The sequence below is a fragment of the Euprymna scolopes genome, chromosome 6 (assembly GCF_053919585.1).
Source record: "Euprymna scolopes isolate OS-2025 chromosome 6, ASM5391958v1, whole genome shotgun sequence".
NCBI classification, from domain to species: domain Eukaryota; kingdom Metazoa; phylum Mollusca; class Cephalopoda; order Sepiida; family Sepiolidae; genus Euprymna; species Euprymna scolopes.
In genome coordinates, this window is record NC_136487.1 from 94,420,600 (window position 1) to 94,438,929 (window position 18,330).

The window sequence follows — 18,330 nt, forward strand, 5'->3', positions numbered from 1 at the left end:
CCTTGGCAACACTGGGTATTTCTGCTAATCTTCTATTACATAAATCTTAGTTGTCTGTTAATGTGTAGGTGGGTGGATGGGTGGGTTTGTATATCCAGCCAAGTCAAAAACTACAAAACTGACCACAATGTCGGAACCGTCGATCTTTTGGACATGTAATATTGAAAATTCAGAAATTTTTTTCTTTTTTCTACCTTAATGATTGCAAAATTTAATGGGGGGGGGGCACATAAAATTGTCTCTTTCTAAACAGTTTGAACATCTGCACATGCGTGAAGAAGTATTCATCTCTCAAATACATTAAATACAAAAATTTGCAACGTCATGTTATATCGCTGTAGCCAAATGGGTTAGAGTCTTACCCATGTTTATAACTATTAGTTTTTGGGTTTGCACCTGCCATATGGTAGAAGTTTTGATATTCTTTTGTTTTGTACTTTGTAGCAACAATGAATTCATGAATGCCTGGAGAGAGAGATAGAGAACCATAACTGTTAATGCCTACACCAGACAGGACACCACTTAATGATGAGGATTATCTACTTGGCATTTTTTTTATTAGTGGTTAATTAAATTTTTCTTATTTCAAATTTTTTTTGTCAGTGGTTGATTTAGCTGGGGGCTACGTAAATAACATTTTTTTAAATTATAATTGCTTGATACTTTTTCCGAATTCGTAGCAGTGGGCCGACATGAGTGGATTTTTTCTTTTGAACGGATATAAATTATTGCACTGTACACAATAATTAAAACAAAAATCATTTAATAAGTATAGTTATCTGGTCTTCAACGTTCTTAATTACAATCTACACATGCGTGAATCCTACTTTCATTTAAAAGTATAAATTTGCAACGTCAAACTTGTTGCAATGTTGGCCTAATGGATTGCATGATCGCTTATGAAATTTGCTTTTTGAGGTTCATACCAGCACAGGTCATTTTTTTTCTTTCTTTTAATAACACAATATGTTTATTTTGGTTAAAATTGAATTTATTTCAGCTTGCTTTATTTGTAAGTTTTTTTTTCTTTATTTTTCAAGGATACATAAAAAAAATTCTCAAGTTTACCACTCCCAAAGTAATACGACCCTTGCAACTAGGGTTGCGGAGTCGGATAGTAAAAGCCGGACTCCGTCTGACTCCTAGAATTCCTAAAATGCAGACTCCAACTCCTTTGATATCTTCAACTCCTATGTGGAAATTTATTCTGCAGATCCATATACCAGCCTCCCACACCTATTCAACATGCATTTTATAATTACTTTTCATGTATGTTATTTTTTATGTTTGACATTCAATTGTATTATAAATATACTCATATATACACTATACCAGCTTTATTTATTTTACTCACGTTAACACTTGACATATCACCACTTGGACGTAAAAGTCTACTATTTGGGACCATGTCTAGAAAAGATTAACAATATGTCGGTTTATGTTACATTAAAAATTCTGCATACAAGGAAAACAGGTAGCAGGAAGGAAATTCCAAAGTCTAGCTGTTTGAGGAAGAGACTATTAGAATAGAAAGCTTTCTAGCATCTAGGGACCTTAACAGTGAAGGGATGAGATCTTATTGCTAAGTGGGGTTTTCGGGGATATGTACGTCGGGGGGGGGGGGTACAAGTGAAACGAGTTCATCAGAACACATTCCATTAAATATTTGTAAAACAGGCACAGAGATACATTGCAGCGATCGGACAAAGGCCGGAGCTTAGTTGATAAAGTGGGACCGATTAGATTGACGACTTTTTTTTGGACTTTATCCAAGATGGAGAGACTAGTGGTAGATGCACCAGTCCAAATGTGACAACAATACTCCATGCATGGGCAAATGGTGGCCTTGTAGAGGTACAGGCTACTCTCAGGTGTGAGTAGTTTTCTAGCTCGATAGAGGGAATCCACCATCTTTGTAGCAGTCTTTGCAATATCCTCTATTTATTTGTTCCAGTTCATATTGCCTGCAAATGTTAGGCCATGGAGTTTGAAGGTAGAATTCTCAGGTAGGGTGTTGTTTTTCATCGATATACAGGGCTCCACGGACAAATTTATCTTTAGTTGACCTTTGACAACTAAATATTTTCGTTTACTAGCCAAATAGAAAAATTATTAGCCAACCTCATGTTATTTTTTGAATGACAAGTTTTTCTGTATTTTTTTTTAATAAGTGTAATTCTGTATTTTTTTTAATAAGTGTAATTCTAAATATACAACATATAACAGCCTTCGTTAAAAATAATAATATATTGTTCTATTAAACTTTTATTGTTTAAATAATTTAACTTTGTTCGTTTTATTAAAAAAAAAAAAGTCGTAAAGATATTTTTCACTCAGTAGTGAGATTTGGAAGATTGTCAGTAAAAAAAAAAAAAAAAAAAATACAATCGCCAAAAGATAAGCATTTCATTATTTCTAGTCGCCACTTTGAAAAATCACTTGCAAATGCGACTGTTTCACTCGCAATGTAGAGCCCTGATATAGGCGGTTGGAGGGGAGTCTTGTAATTTTTAAAAGAGAGCAGCTTAGTTTTACTAGCATTAAATGTTACCATCCATTTGCGTCCCCATTCCATAATGGCCTGAAGGTTATTTTCTAACAATTCTGTCACTGTCTTAGATTTATGTACGTCTATTCTTCCTTCATGCATGTTATAGAGCGTTGTATTATCAGCAAATATACCCATCTCGGACACAATATTATCAGGGAGGTCGTTTTTGAATATCAGGAATAATAATAGTCTAAGGATCAACCCTTGAGGCACTCCTGCATTAATGTTACGCCACTTGGATATATGTCCATTAATGACAACCTGTATGCTTCTATTGTCTAAGATGGATCTAATTATATTTAGTATACGTCCAGTTATAACGTACGATTTAATTTTCATTAGCAGCCCTTTGTGCCAGACTTTGTCAAAGGCCTTGGATGTATCAAGGGCTACAGCTGTAGCTTAGCACGCTTTATCCAGTACATGGTAAATGCATTCACAGATGAATCTTAAAATATATGCAGTAGAATGACATTGCCTGAATCCATACTGTTTGTCAGAGAAGATTTCCTTTTGTGAAGTGGTGGACTAGTGCTTGATTAATTAAGATCGCAAAGATTTTAGTGAAAAGGGGAAAAAGACTAATGGGTCGATAATCGAGAGGGTCTGTTCTTTCACCAGAATTCCTGTACACTGGTACCACAGAGGCCATCTTCCAGCTATTAGGGAAGATTCAGTAAGGCATTTATTGTAGAGCTTGGAAAGTATGGGAGCTAGCTATGTTAAACATTTCTTGATTAGTATAGCAGAGATGAGATCAGGCCCACACACCTTTGAGGTGTTTAAGTTTTTATGATATTGCGGACATGAGAAGGGGCGATTTTTACATCTAATGTGGCTTCAGTCTGCATAAGGAAATTCGGGAGGGAGTTTGTTGACTCTAAGGTGGAGTTGGAAGCGAATCGCCAGGACAGCAGTTCCGCCTTCTCCGTTACAGTGCATGCAACCTTCTGGCTGTTTCTCAGTGGAGGAATTACTGATTGTCCTTTACTTGCTAGACTAATATAGATTTTTCAGAAATCATGAGTTCCTATCTTTTGCAATTCTATGCATTCCCTGATTATTTCAGTATGCTTTCTTTTGGCTGTTACTATTTCACTCTTACAATGATTTCTAGCATCTACGAATTTTTGCCTATTTGTATTTGACTTATGACGTACAAACTGGCAGAATGCATGCTGTCTCTTTGTGCAATGGCAGCTGCAGAATTTGTAGTGAACGATGGGGGTGAGTGGGGCTTGCTATAATACTTCCATATGGGAATATGTACTTCAATTCCCACTTTACACCGTTCAATTGTCTTATTGGCACACTGTTCAGCCGGAAGAGAGAAGATATCGGTCCATGGGGCATCTCGGATGTGTTCTCTAATGGTTTCCCAGTCAGCCCTGTCGTAGTACCTTGTTGTTTTGAGCAATGATTCCTCACCTTTAGGTTGGGATTTAAATGTGATGTCAACTAATACCACTAGGTGGTCTGCGTTTCCAAGTGGACTGTGGGCATTAGTCATGCAATCCTCAGGTAGTGTGGTGAGAAAGAGGTCTAGAAGTGAAGCCTGCCAAGGTTCACGATCTGGTAGGCGGATTGGGAACATTACTGTCTGTGTGAGGGAATGGGCTATAGAGAAGCTATAAGTGGAGCATCCAGCTGCATCTGTGTAACCTGAGAAACCAAGCCAATTTTTATGGTGGACATTAAAGTCACCAAACACATGTATTTTGGCATTACTATCCAAGGAGAGTGCTGCATCTATACTATCAGAGACATGATTGATTAGGGCACAATCCTGACTTGAGGAAAAACGGCAGAGGAAATATAAGTAACTAACACAGTGATGAAATGTTAGTCAAAAGCACATCCGATTCAAGATTTTTCTCTCTAGTTTAAGGGAGGGTTCTACAAATATAGACTCTAAGCCCGTGCATATATCGATCCGAATTCTTATGGCAAAGAGGGAAGTGTCCTATCATGTTAAATTAGCTAGAGGGGATTGAAGAGTGTAAGTTGGTTTCACTTAATGCTAAGATATCCGGGGAGTTTACCAAAAAGTAAGACTAAATCATCTAGATTACCTCTAAGCCCACGGATATTTGTGAAAGTGATTTCTGCATCCCCATATGGATAAAAATATTGAGTATCTTACTTTTAAGTTTTTCTCTATTCTACATAAATAAGAAAAAATTATATCTTTCAAGTACTGTGAGAGAACCAATCTGCTCTAGCAACTAATTTGTTTTAAAATAAATGACTAAGAGATTAATTACTTGAATATATAAGAGAATATAAAGAAAAGAAAGAAATTTTATCTTTCAAGTACTGTGAGAAAACCAATCTGCATCCAAAAAGCAACTAATTTGTTTTAAAATAAATGAATAGGATATTGATAATAATTACTTTAATATGTAAGAGAATATAAAGCAAAGAAAACAAAAGAAATGCTGGGACTAGATCTACATAAAAAGGTTCCAACACAACACGAATATATAGATGCACTTAACTTGATGTTCTTCAAGCGACCCATGTTGGTCTAGCTAAAAGACCAGTATCTCCACGTGGAATGAATTGGGATGCAAAGATTAGTGTTTATTTGAGAGCAGTAAGAGAGAGGGAGGATCTGCCTTAAGAGCCAAATGCGTGCTTTGATTTTAATACTTCCTTCTTTAATTTAGTTGAAACGGTATAAGTTTCGATTTCTGTATTAATAATTTAAAACATACAAACTCATTTACCAAAGGTGATGAATGCTAGAAAAAGGATGCGTATTTCCATTTTTTTTATTGTGTCTATACATATATTGCTAACTATTACTAATATATTACAAACAAATGACATGCGAGAAAAATCTGGAAAAATAGAGTTTCAAGCATGTAGATAGCATGAAATACAGAAATGGAATAAAATAATACCATAAAATAAATTAATTTTTTTAATAATATCTATTTTAAAGACAGATTAAGGGATGGTTAAAATTTTAAGTAGTTTTACAGCTTTTCTTTTTTTCTTTTAATGCAAGTCCCCATAACATTTGATTATAGTATTTTATTGTATAACATGAGGAGTAGTCTCGCCAGTTAAAATCAATTCAGATAAGATTGGGAGTTTGTAAATGTGGTTAAAAATACATTTAAAAATACAAACTAATTTTATAGAATAAGTTAAGATAACAAAGAGATAAAATATTTACAATTAAATTTTATTATGCTATCAGTTCAAAAGGGGCTACAATATTTTGGATAAGGAAACCTCTTTAGGCCATGGCATTTCTTAGAACTGCATGCCTGTGGAACTCTCTTCCATTTGCCTGCTTTCCAGCTGACTAAAATTTGGTCATATTCAAGTCCAACATAAACAAGTTCTTGATGAGCCATCCACTTAAGTAATCCAATTTACCAAATTTCCCCTACTAACGATTACGAGGATATTGTGCCATTGACTTCTGTACACTCATTAACCATTATCCTCGAGTGACCTTTGGGCCTTGATAAGTGGTGACTCCAATGTAAAAAAAAAGAAAAAGCTATAAAGGTCTATAGTGCCATGGGTTGCTTCTTATTCATTTATACCCGCATTTTTTTTTTGGGGGGGGGGGGGGGATAAGATTGTAATTCTGGATCGATCCTGGACTAATCCAATTGCCAAATTCCATTTGATTCAGGAACTGGATAACTTTCAGATTACAATCTGATTATTATCCAATGTAATCCACATTGATCGTACTCAAAGACAGAACTTTCATTGATCTTATTTGACGTCACAACCAAAACAAAAACAGCTGCCCAGACAGGATTTGCAGTGATCCAATGGACCAAAATATCTTGATGAAGTAGAAGCATTACAGTACAAAATATATCTCCAAAAATAAAAGCAAAACCATACAAAAACTACTAAATTGTGCAAACCACTGATTAGGAAACAATTAAGTTATTACTTATTCACCAAACCTGTTTTCCTGCTCTTATTTACTTATACTGCTTCCCTCTTTTTGGAAATCATAATTTATCATTCTATGATCAAGTGTAATGTTAAAAAATAAGGCCTATATTGGCCGTTGCTAAAATAACTGGCACAAACGTTATTTCTAAATGTCTGCTTTAAAGGGATAACACTTTGCCTCTAAGACGCCTGTCTGTTTTGCATGATAAACATTAACCCTTATACTCCTAAAATCCTCCCCAAATCCATGTATCTCTATATTGTATATTAATGCTGTATTTTTGTAAGTTATATCATCTCTCCTGTTCAAACTGGACAAAAAAAACAATTGCTCTTCTCCCCAAGCTGATATAAAATCACTTACTTTGCACGTACCTTGGGAGGAGGGTTTAGCTTCCGGTCCTAAACTTTAGTAGACTGACCTTTTAAAAATTAGTAAATACTAAACATCTATAGATTTCTATTGCTAAAGGAAGCATTAGCTTAACCTATATTTATACTCTATAGAGTATCTATAAAATAGATAACTATTAGCCACAGTTTGTGTCCAGATTATAAGTGATCTATGTTAACTAGCAACTATATCTTTCATTAGATGGGATAAAGTACTGGTGATTATCTTTACATGAAAACTAACACCTAAAGCACATTTCGAAATGCACCCTAATCCTTATACTATAATTTTCCAATTAGTCACTAATCCACAAACCATATTTGATCTTTTCTTAACCCTAGTAGATATTAACCTTTAATCTACACCTCATAATCATACATACCTCTTTTAAAAATGTAACCACATCTTCCAATCTTAATCCTATTCTGAAGAGTAATTTCAAAGCAGATACTAATTCTTTGATACTAAAGATTAATCCTAACTATCCATGTACGAGCATAGAAATACCTGGCTTTGAAACCAGGCACAGGGAAAACCCTCTCGATGCTGATGGACCAGTAGATCTGGTCAGGTCATTCATCTAGGAGAAGGAAAACTCCGATTTGTAAACCTGTGCCACTGATCTCATGTCTTGGCACCAAACGGGGTAGGGAGGCCTGCTCAGTTCTGGACAACCTCCCCAGAGCTGATGACTTGATCAAATCACTGGTTTGCAAACCTAAACTGCTTAAGGAGTAGATAGGCTCTGCCTATTGCCTGGTTTCCATACTCCTCCTTTGCCTATTAGCCAGGAGCAGAGGTGCGGCCGCAAGGACTCATTAGAGACGACACCCAGTGCTTAGCCTTGTTTCCTGACTTGGGCAATGAATGCCGTCCCCCACATTTGCCTTATTCCCTTCCCCTATACCTGGGCATCTTGGGGGTGCTTGTTTACCATATATGCTAACATGATTGGACTGGGCAACTCCTGTCGGACAGGTTTGAGGATACCGGTTGGACAGTTGCTGGTTCCAACTGACAGTACAGGAGCCCTAACTTTTTGGTAGCGCTTAAAGTGGCTGTTCTATCATCAGTTGTGTAATATCAGGATATTTGTAGTGCCATGCCACTCATCTCTAGTGGGCATTCCCGAGGCCACATTCCTATGGATGAGGAGCCGGCTGATAGTCTACTCGTGTTGCCTAGCACCTCACTCTAGATCTGAAACTACGAAATAAAATGAAATGACAGATAAATCAAAAAAACAAAAACGTTAAAACCAGACACACACTCAAATAATTTGCCACCTCCCTTGAGGCTTGCAGTTACAAATATCCAAAGACTTAGAACTTAGATGATGTAGAATCATTTCTCCTAGCAAACTCCCCGGATATATTAGCACTAAGTGAAACTATCTTGCACTCCTCCATCCCCTCTGACATCTTTAACATGTCTGGTTATCTTCCACTTTGTTGTAAAGACTGATATATATCTATATCTAGGAAATCTAAACTAGAATCAAGCCTTCATGTGCTTTAAACTAACTTTACAACATAGGGTTAGCTACCTGTATTTTCTTTATCGCTCTCCATCAATCCAGGACTGTACTATAATCAATCATGTCTTAGCCGGCATAGTTGTAGTACTCTCCCTTGACACTAGTGCCCAAATACATGTATTTGGTGACTAATGCCCAACACATACATAGGTTTGGCTTCTCTAACTACACTGACACAGCTGGTAGCGTCATCCATAACTTTGCTATATCCCATTGGTTGACATAGACTGTAACATTCCCGACACGTCTCCCAGATCATCAGGTCCAGCAAGCCTCACTTCTGGATCTATTTCTAACAACAGTTCCTGTTGTAACAAATGCTCATTGTCCACTCAGGAATGCTGATCATGCTGTGATAATGATAGACATCACTCTAAACTTTTGACCCCAAGTTGAAGAGCCATTGCTCAAAACGACAAGATACTAAAATAAGGCTGACTGGGATGCTATTAGAGATCACATCAGAGACGCCCTATGGGGAAATATCTTTTCTATTCCTGCAGAATAGTGCGCAAATTGAGACTACTGAATAGTTCAAAGCAGCAATTGAAGCACATCTTCCTACATGGAAGTTCTATAGCAAATCCCACTCTCCCCAATGATTTACTTCTACTTGCACAGCTGCCATTGCTCAGAGGCAACATGCATACCGTAGATTTATCCAGCATAAGTCCTGTACAAACAGACAAAAGTATATAGAAGCTAGAAGTAATTGTAAGAAAGAAGTAGCGACAGCTAAGAATGAATATACTGAAACCACCAGGGAATGCATTGAAGCGCAGAAACTAGGAACTCATGATTTCTGGAAAATCTACAATAGTGTAGTAAATAATGGGCAATCAACAATTCCACCATTATCCAACAATCATGAAATTGTTTGCACAGCAACTGAGAAAGCTAACATGCTTGCCTGTCATTTTGCCTCAAACTCTACCTTGAACCCAGCAAACCATTCCCTCCCTAATTTTCCTCTGCAGACAGAAACCACACTAGATGATCTGAAAAGCACCCTTTCTCAAGTACATGATATCATAAAAAACCTAGACACCTCAAAATCATGTGGACCTGATCTCATCCCAGCTGTGCTATTAAAAAAATGCTCCACTGAGGTTGCTCCAGTTCTCTCTAAACTCTTTAACAAATGTCTTAACGAATCTTGCTTTCCTGACATATGGAAAAATGCTTCTGTGGTACCAGTTTACAAAATCTCTGGCGAAAGAACTGACCCATTAAATTATTGCCCAATTAGCCTCCTCCCGCTTTTCATGAAAATATTTGAGTCTTTAATTAATCAAGCTCTAGTCAACCACTTTACAGCTGCTAAACTTCTGTTTGACCATCAATATGGATTTAGGCAAGCACGTTCTATTGCAGATATCCTAACTAATCTCTGAACATATATACCAAGCACTGGATAAGGCAAGGGAGAGGAGGGCATTAGCCCTATATATATCTAAGGCTTTTTACAGGGTATGGTACGATAGTCTTCTCATGAAAATAAAATTCTATGGTATTACTGGACGAATGCTTAGCATAATTAAATCCTTAAATGAGAGAAGAATTCAGGTTGTCCTTGACGGGCGTATGTCCAAACAATATGATATAAATGCGGGTGTACCTCAGGGATGGATCCTTGGTACTTTATTATTTCTGATATTGATAAATGACTTACCTGATAAAATTGTCTCTGACATGTATTTGCCGACGACACCACGCTCTATAGCAGGCACGTAGGGAAAACTAATGAGCAGATATCTCAGGTAATGGCAGAAACCCTAGAGGAAGACCTTCAGTCTATAGTGGAATGGTGTCAAATATGGATGTTAACGTTTAATGCTGCCAAGACAAAGCTCATTTCCTTTAATAATTGCATGAAATCTTACCAACCACCAATAGGTATGGCTAAAGATACATTACCTGAAAGTACTGCATTCAAACCCCTTGGCTTAACGTTCGCAGGGACCAGGAGTTGGAATAGATACATTGAGATCATTGCCAAGGTTGCTGCGAAGAAGGTGGGCTCTCTCTACCGTGCTAGAAAGTTATTTATGCCTGAAAGTATCCTGTAACTCTACAAAACTACTATTCGCCCATGTATGGAGTACTGCTGTCACATTTCGGCTGGTGCATCTGCTACTAGTCTTTTGCTCCTGGACAGTGTTCAAAAGAAAGTTGAACTTTCATGTAAGCTTCAGCCCCTGTCCCATCAATGAAATGGTGCATCCCTCTGCTAGTTTTACAACTATTTTAATATTGGATGCTCTGACGAACTACAAGCTCTTGTACCCCCCCCCCATGAAAACCTCTGACAAACAACGAAGTCCCACCCCTACACAGTAGAGATCCCTAGATGTAAGAAGGTCTTCTACTCTAATAGCTTCTTCCCAAGAACTACTAGACTTTGGAATTCTCTTTCGGGTTCCTGCTTCTCCAACTCTACTGACACACAGAAGTTCAAGTGTAATGTAAAGAGATATCTTGCTGCTCAACTCCCTACATAATACCCTTGCAACTTAGGTCCCTGATAGTAGGCCCCTACATCAAAGTGGCAATGTGCTTTGTTTGGTGTGGAAATATAATAAAAAATAAAAAAACTGGTGAAACCAAACAGGAAAACCATGTAAAAAAAATAAATTTATTGGACTTAAGGAGTCGGAGTCAGATAAAAAATTCTGACTCCAACTCCTAGTACTCTTAAAAATCCGACTCCAGCGAAAACCTCAGACTCCGTAACCCTGCTTGCAACAGACCATAAAGAGAAATCTTTCTAGACTGAAGTAGCATTTACAAAATTTGTTTAAAGAGACATATAATAATCAAAAAGTGCTCAATATCCTGCGAACAGCTTTTCTTTGTATCCAGCCAAAGAATCTGGTGAGGAGGTCGTCAAGTATTTTTTTAGGGCATTTACATTTGTGTTTTATCTGTTTTTTTTTTTTTTTAAGTAGGATTACCGTATCTTTTAAATACCCCCCCTCGATGTACTCAAATAGGTGTGGGGGTATCAACATTGCCCATGATGGAATTGACATACAGTAATGAAAAAGTGCTCAATATCCTTAGTTTAGCAGGCATGCCCAAATGGACTTCATTTCTTCTATTTATTATATGTGGACTTGGGCAACACCGGGTATCTCTGTTAGTCTAAAGGAGAGCTGTCTATTAGTATGTGTTAGCGTGTTTCTATGCCCAACTAAAAGTAAAAAAAAAAAAATACAAAACGAACCACCATGAATATGGCCTAGACTGAAAGAACGTGGATCCGGGCATATACAGGGTGGAACGATAAAATTTTCGCCCTTCATATCAGAACATAGCTATTCATTTGGACACTGCTAGAGCCCCCCCCCCCCCAACATTGTGGGGAAACCAAATACAGCAGAAAGCTGAAAACTTAACTGGCCTACAGTTAAACTTAAGTGCGTGATTTCATAGCTGGTTTTCTCCAACATTGTAGGGAAACATAAATAAAACGGCAGAAAGCCAGACGTCCATTTCTGTGCCTGCGTGAACTCATTCACTTAACTATCCATTTCTGCAAGCCAACTTTTTGATTGGTGTCGCTAAATTTGAATGTTTTTCACTTCCGTCGCATCATGGCCTAGCGGTAAGATGTCAAATTTTCTTTCATTTTCTTTTCCGCCTTCGCGTCATGGGTTCGAGCCTGCCTGTCTACTACCACTTTTTTTTTTTTTTTTGCTCAACACACACACCTACAAACACCTGGGCAACCCCGCTAATCTTTATATAAAGGGCAAAATGTGTGTGTGTATGTGTTTGTATGCCTCGCAAAAACTTCAGACAGATGCGTCAGAACATGACGAAACCAGTATGGTTTTAAACCTTGATCTTTCGGACGACGAATATCAAAAAAATTTGCAAAAACATTAATTCCTTCACCCTCAAATGGCCAGATTTCTACAAGGAGGGGGCCACTTTTTTTTTTTTAATATTTTGGCAATTCATTGTCTCCTTTCGATTAACTAGTCTTAATTTAAACGTTCACGACTTCCAGTTTTGCAATGGATGCATCAGCTAAGACGTTATGTTTTTTTTTTTTTAAATCTTTTTCTCCTTCGTGTACAGGTTCGAGCCTGCCTGCCTATTACAACTTTTTTTAAAAAACAAAAAAAATAAACACCTCTTTCCATCCAAACGGCTTACTGTTGTTTTGAGCCCTCCACCCCTGTTACTACCATTTGAGGGGGGGGGGTCTTACTAAACCACCTCTCCACATTCAGGCAACACCGGGACACTCGCTGCTTTTTGATTGAAAGAAAAGTTGTTTTGAGTCATTTATTTATTCTTTTTGTAGGGGGTGAGTTCCAACAAACGGGCAACAAAACGTGTTCAATATCCGGAGAATAACTTCTCTTCGTATCCCTTCTGCCGAAATATCTGGTAGGGAGGTTGTCACCTACTTCTTTTTTGGGCGATTACATTTTTACAGCGATTTTATCCGTTTTTATTTTTAAAATTGTTTTGGAGGTATCGATTAAAGTGCTCAATATCCTTAGTATAGCCGGTGTGTCCAAACCGAACTTCATATCGACTCGGGCAATGCAGGGTATCCATGCTAGTCTAATATATAAAAGGCACTGTATTTCCGTGTTTCTCGCTAAAACTTTTGAAATTCAAAATGAATAAGAATGATTCTGGTACTGTCTTAGAAATGCATAACATGTGAAATTTAGAATAAAATATTCATTTTTTTCTACCTTAACGACCATAGAATCTGATGCGGGTGGAGGTCACGTAAAAAACAGTGGACCTGAGTTAATCTCGTCAGCATCAGACAAAGCCAAACTCTTTGCCAAGAACTTTGCAGCTAATTCTACCCTTTGCGACCAAGGCCGCCAACCCCCAATATTTCCTCCTGTATCAGAAAACACACTATGTGATATACAAATATCTGTATGTGATGTTGCCAAGCTAATCAAAAACCTTGATTCCAGTAAAGCAACCGGCCCTGACAGTATTCCAATTATAGTACTCAAAAAACTTCAACCAGAACTAGCACCCATACTTACAAAACTGTTTAAACGTTGTCTTAAGGAGAATTGCTTCCCATCACCCTGGAAAATCTCATCAGTATGCCCTGTATTTAAAAATTCAGGTGATCGCTCATCCCCCTCTCAGTACAGGCCAATAAGTCTCCTGTGCGTCATGAGTAAGTTGCTGGAATCTGTGTTAAATACAGAAGTAATCAACCATCTCAGCAAAAATAACCTTCTTAGTGACACACAATATGGTTTCCGTTCTGCTAGATCTACAGCAGATGTGCTTACAGTTATATCTCATAGGATTAGCGAATCTCTCGACAGAGGCAACCTTTCTAGGGTATGGCATAAAGGTTTACTTCACAAGATCTCCAGCTATACCATAGCTGGAAATGTCTTCTCAATTATTAAATCATTTCTCTCTGATAGGTTCATAAGAGTAGTAGTTGATGGGCAAAAATCAGAAGCTCACAGTATAAATGCTGGAGTCCCTCAGGGGTCCATCCTGGGCCCAGCTCTTTTCCTGCTCTACATTAATGATCTTCCAAATCACATCCTTACATCATTTGTAGACATTTTTGCCGACGACACTACCATTTATGGTAGCACATCTAAGACAGTAAATGACCAAGTTCTCTCCGATTCTCTCTCCTCTGATCTTGATCACGTTGTACAATGGGGAAAGGAGTGGCTGGTTACTTTTAATGCATCTAAAACCAAGCTTCTATCTTTACATCAACGTTCTGATCCCCATCTGGCATCAATTAAAATGAATGGCTCTCGTCTTGGGGAGGCCTCAAGTTTTGACAGGCTTCTGGGCTTGACCTTTACTCCTGATCTTAAATGGAATATGTAAATCAAATCTGTTGCCAAGGCCGCTGGAAAAATGGTCGGATCCTTCTATCGATCCAGTAGATATCTCACTGCTGATGCAATTCTCTATCTATATAAGAGCCAGATACGTCCAAGGATGGAATACTGTTGCCACATATGGGCAGGAGCTGCTAGAAAAGACTTGTCCTGCCTTGATAGGGTTCAAAATAGACTTTGTGGCCTGGTGAGAGATGTCCTTTTCTCTTCGCTGCAACCTCTATCTCACAGAAGAGATGTCGCGAGTTTGTCTGTCTCTGCTTTATCGTTATTTTCATGGAAAATGTTCGACTGAGCTTCAATCTATGGTCCCCCCTCGCCAAACTTTCACAAAAAACACTAGACTAGCTGAAAACATTATCAATAATTTTCCCCACTCTTTATCTGTGCTTAAACCTAAACATAGATTCCATGATCAAAGCTTCTTTCTTAGAACTGCACGCCTGTGGAATTGCCTACGTTTTCCTGCTTTCCAGCTGTCTATAATATGGTTGTCTTCAAGTCCAACGTGAACAAGTTTCTGATGAGCCGTTCCACTTAAGTTAACAAATTTACCGAACTTCCATTACTATTGATTACTATATTGTCTTTTTGACTACTCTACACTCTTTAACCCTTATCCTTGAGTGGCCGATCGGCCTTGATAAGTGGTGACGACTATGTAAAAAAAAAAAACTCTCGGATACAGTAACTACATAAATTTGTAACGTCAGCGTCGCCCAACGGGTTAGGACGTTGATTGAGAGTTATTAGTTTTTGCATTCACATTATGGCAGACGTTTCGTTTTATATTTTTATTACTTTTAATACAATAAGTGATCAGCAACATTTTTTAAAACGTTTATTTCATTAACAGGGTTAAAAGATTTTTTAAAAAGATTTTTTGTTTTGTACTTTGTATTATTTAAAACAAAACGGGGGGGGGGGTGAATCGGCGGTTGATTTAAAGATCAAATTACTATTAAATGATGAATATTACTTACGTACTTACAAATATATTTTTTTTAAATCGTAACAGCATAAAATGTTCTTTTCTCGCTCACATGCCCCTATTCTAAATTCGCAGTAAATGGTGGTTGGTGGTCGACATTAGTGGATTTTTTAAAGTTTAACTTTTTTCGAACTGATAAATTATTGCACACGTTAAAAATAATTAAAATAAAATCATTTAGTAAGTGTAGTCAAACGCAATTTCCTTTTTTTTTTTTTTTTTATTATTATATGGCCCGGGCAATGCCGAGTAGCCCTGCTAGTATTTTATAAAACATCACAAAAACATCTTTATTGCATTATGTTTTCTGACACTGGTCTATATGATTCTCAATTTTAAATGTTATCTTTTTTTCTAAAACATTGGTAAAAAATAAGAAATAATATCATTCTAAATAATTTTGGTGACTAAAATATGATGCAACCTAACATTTTAAATGTACGGTTACATCATATTTTCAAGTAAACCGTTTCATAAGAGTGGATAAAAAATAACTAAGTGATGCAGATAGCGACCGTTGGGCAACAAAAGAAAGGGACTTCATAATGCCGTTTTTGGCGCAACTGTCTTTTAACGGCCATTAAAACATTCAATTTTACCGGCTTGAATTTTCGTTCTACACAATTGTCATAACGTTAACGTGCATGCGTTTCATTATGATGCAATCGGATTACAAAGGATTTGTTGATTTTGACTCAGGCGTAGCCGGGTAGCCCTATTCCCCCTAGAAGTACAACCTCTCAAGGTTTACCGTCTCTCTGAAAAGGGGATTACTTTACTGCTTTTTTGTAAGTCAGAGGGAGTTTACTTTACTAATTTTTGTAAGTCAGAGGGAGTTTATCTTAGTGCACTGGCTTCTCAAAAACCACACTCGACTTTGTATATAATCTTATCAGGATTTAAAATAAAATGTCCAAGAATTATAAACTTGACTGGTTTAGTGGTTTGTTTGGTTCGTCTGCATTAAAAGAGGATTTACAGGAAAGTTTTGCAAAGTCTAGAAATCGATTCTGTAAGGTGCGCGCAATTGGCGCGCTCGCACATTTCCTTAGACAGCAATATTAATGTTCACCAAAAATCATTAGATTTTTGGTGAACATTAATATTGCTGCCTAAGGAAATACAGTTGGGAATTTAGACAAAAATAATTTTTTTTGGTTTATCTATTATTTGTGATTTATTTGTATTGGAAAAAAAAAAATCAGTTAATTTCCCTAATTATATTTTCTTGAAAAATAATTTGTCGCCAATAGCAACATTTACTTGATTTTCAAATTTTATATTTTTCGGACTTGGTATTTGTACTAAAAGCATGTTTTGGTTTTGTTAGAAAATCTTAGTCCAAGAAGCACTAAGAGGACCAGGACCGGACAGTTATAATTCTTTCATCAGGCATGAGAGAGAGAGAGAGAGTTTTCAGTTTTTTCGTCGCTATTACTTGTTATTCCCCAACTGTCTCGTTCATAAAACAATGAGATTTCAATTTTACTAATATATAATATTTCGCCACCCTCCCCCGAATTATTAACTAAACACATTTTTGAAGTTTAATCGGTGAAAGTGCACTTATTCGAAGAAGTTGATTACGGGAGGTTGTAAATAAGAAAATGCCTTTCGGAATAACCCTCCCCCTCCATGTTAAGAACGGCTTTTGGAATACCCCCCCCCCAACCTCCCCATGTTAAGCAATCAACCAGTCCACATTGACCGTTTAATCGTAAATTCGAGAAAATGACCAGCCCTCCCCTCCATCAATAAAAGCGCAGTTTAATACCAAATCCGGAGTTCCTGACAACTTCTTACGTTGGAGAAGGAAGGACTAAGGAGGGATGCAGTTGCAATTGGTTTTGTTATGAAAACCCAACCTTAAAAATATGCAAGATTTTTCAACATGTTTCGTAAAGAAACAATAGAGATTAAGCGAACGTCAAGCTTGTCGGTTGAAAATTGAATGGACCCCCCCCCCTCAACCTGACAAAGTTTTATTTTATTTCACTTTTTGCTATTTATGCAGAATATAGTCCGTGCTTTTTTCTTTTGGTGGGGGGGGGGGAGGGGCTGTACACAGATTCGAAAAAGTTGTCACAAAACAAATATAGAACAAATAAATGTTATCAAAGGCAAGATAAGTTACTTTTCTACCCAACTGGATATGTTTTTAGCGTTTATATGTAATGTAACATGTTTATTCAGATCGAAAAACATAGTGTTTACCGATGTATTGGAAAATTTAAAATGGCAGTCAACTCTCTCTTTGAGGAGGTAAGTTTGGGAAAATGAGTTATAAATAAAAAACCAGACAAAATACTGTTAGAAACTCGCTCAACATATGTTACCGTGACATAGGCTGACATATATTTGGCGGGTTTTTAACACATGACCCAGCGTATTATAAACACCCCAACCTCACCATATTAAGAACGGCTTTCGGAATAAACACCCTCAACCTCGCTTTCGAGATGGAGGGTGTTTATTCCGAAAGCCGTTCTTAACATGGTGAGGTTGGGGTGTTTATAATACGCTGAGGCATGTAAAAATTTACCCAAAATAAGAATTAAATTTGAAAATTTTCAACCAAATTTAAAAATAAACCATATAATCTGATTTTAACCAAAAAACACTTTCACTAAGTGCATAAAAGGGTACTGGTGTACTTATTGATCCGTGCTGAAATAATAAAATTATTTAAAAAGCCATTTTTAACATGCCGAGGCGAGGGTGTTTTGTACCTATTCTATACTTTAACCTTACAATTGAATAAAAAACAAAACTTTAATTAAACTTGGAAATACGATTTTAAAAAAATAGCGCGGATCAGTAAGTGCACTCTGCACTAGCACAAAAAAAAAGTAATAAATTATTGCGAGGGAAGGGGGTGGGTTGGGTTTGTATACATTGGCAGATGTTTTTCTTCACTACAAATAATAAAATTATTTTGGTACTTATACACTTTTGTTACCGTGCTGAAATGGGGAAGGAGTTTTGTAATTATTCTTTACTTTCACCCAACAATTTAATAATAATAATAAAAAAAGATATCGTAAAACTTGAAAA

General features: G+C 37.0%; 1 protein-coding gene across 6 annotated transcripts in view; it reads right to left on the minus strand.

The window, feature by feature from the left end:
* LOC145277805 (uncharacterized) overlaps nucleotides 1-18,330 on the minus strand; it is a 171,466-nt gene that overhangs the window by 101,744 nt on the left and 51,392 nt on the right. The window lies entirely within an intron of this gene.